We start from the raw sequence: 1,965 nt of genomic DNA on the forward strand, positions 1-1,965 counted from the left end.
ATGTCATTACTCTCACCATATCTAAGATTGCAGTGACAGATGCTACACCATATTCCTTCCAGCCAAAATTATAGAAATAAACTGGGCAATAAAAATAAAACAGAAAAATAAAGTTAATATACAGAAATAAACATTTGCAAAGACATCTGCAGAAATGAGAAATTCATAAAAAGTATAAAGACATAAGGCATACAGATTTCACATACTGCCCTAAAATAATGGGCTTTTTACATTTCTAATATGTTTAACGGCCATTTATCACAAAACACATCCTATATTAAAACACTTCCTGTTGAAATTTAGCAAAGAATAATTATGAAAAAGCAGAATTACAAGTTAATAAACCCAATGAACCTCATTAAAGTAATTCAGATATGGTGATAAAGGACACACTTCATTTTTGGAGACAAGATCTCACTAATTGGCTAGAGTCTCAAACTGTTGATCTCCTGGTTCAGTCTCCCAGTGCTCGAATTACAGGCATGTGCTACCATGCCCATGCCCCACAAGTTAATACTCTTGTTCACACATGGAAACACATCTAAATGAAGGCTGTACTGCTAAAAAAAAAAGGATATAGATTTTCTACCTAAGGGGAAAAAAAGCTAGATACAACCTTTTTAAGTTCTAAAATTGCATGCTTATCTTGTTCAGCTTGATATGAAGAACATGTATCAAATGGATTCCATCCCAAAGCTCCTGTTACTGAGAAGCCTCTAGGACTGTCACAAGATGAATTCCCAGGGTCCCACTGGAGATGGCGCTGGCTGCAGTCAAAGTACAAGAGCATCCACCTTGCAACCCTGGCCGCCACTTTGAAGCTGTGTGATCATGGGCATACCATAATTTTATAAGACTCTGTGGCTTCATGTGTCAAACACAAAAAAAACAGATGTGTTATACAACTGCTGTAAGAGTGAAATGAGCTAACAATGCAGATACACTGTAGGGGTCAACCAAATGGAAGAGACAGCAGGCTTATTCCCAATGGTCTTCTCACAGGAAAAAGAGAACTTGCAACACCATACCAAGGAAGAATGCTGGCAGTATTTAAGGTCAAAGTCATTTTTTCTTTATTTCCTGTAAGCCATGCTACTATGCAGTTGATATGTATTTTTATCATCTTTTTAACTTGACAGTTTAGAAGACAAAAATATTTGAGCATTGCTCTTGATAATTTCCGAAGAGGCTGAGTGGGAGAGAACTTACTGCCAGCCTCCATGAATGCTTCAGGAAGGTACGTGAAGCCACTTTCTTGTTCCAGAGAGTTTCCATAGCTAGCATGTTCACCAGGGCGCTGCAGGTTGATGATTGTTTTTATGCCGTGACTTAAAGGAAAAAGAACAATTAGTCATACCAGAAGACACACTTAAAACGGAAAACAGTTTGCTCCCCACAGTGTGAGCAACACCTCTACCTGAGGAACTGGTCAATGATGTGTTACTTCTGGAGGAGCTCGGAGGATGGGCGAGCCATTGCCAGGATAGTGTCAGTGACCCTGCAGAGGGAGGAGGAACTGGTAAGAACCACAGGAACCAGATCATTTTATCTCAAAAGACTGAGAGATGGATGTTTTTCTATGACTTCAATAGACCTGTAAGAATATTGTTAAATAAATCTGGCTTCAATTTTATAACATGATTAGAGCTTTAAGAAATCTACCACCTCAAGTTCCTGAAAAACAACCCAGGATATAAATATTTACGAACTCTGAGAAAATGTCTCCAAAAACTCTGAAAAATTCTGGCAGACATAATGGAAAAACTCCAGCTGATGGCACAATTAATTAGAGTATCTTGATTAGTCGGCCAGTGCTTAGTGACTAATGGAGGAAGGTCAAACCTAGAAGCACTCTAGTTACTCAGTTGAGGTCACCCGAGGCATTAAGTGGGGAGGCACTTAATGCCTGACTCAGAGTTGCTGTGAGAATTCAGTATGATATAGGTATAAAATCCAGCACAAATC

At 38.8% G+C, this 1,965-nt stretch overlaps 1 pseudogene; it reads right to left on the minus strand.

The window, feature by feature from the left end:
• The window catches only part of LOC105741344, a 105,093-nt pseudogene that overhangs the window by 2,830 nt on the left and 100,298 nt on the right, over positions 1 to 1,965 (minus strand).

The sequence above is a fragment of the Octodon degus genome, unplaced genomic scaffold (genome assembly GCF_000260255.1).
Source record: "Octodon degus isolate 3935 unplaced genomic scaffold, OctDeg1.0 scaffold00477, whole genome shotgun sequence".
Taxonomy (NCBI): domain Eukaryota; kingdom Metazoa; phylum Chordata; class Mammalia; order Rodentia; family Octodontidae; genus Octodon; species Octodon degus.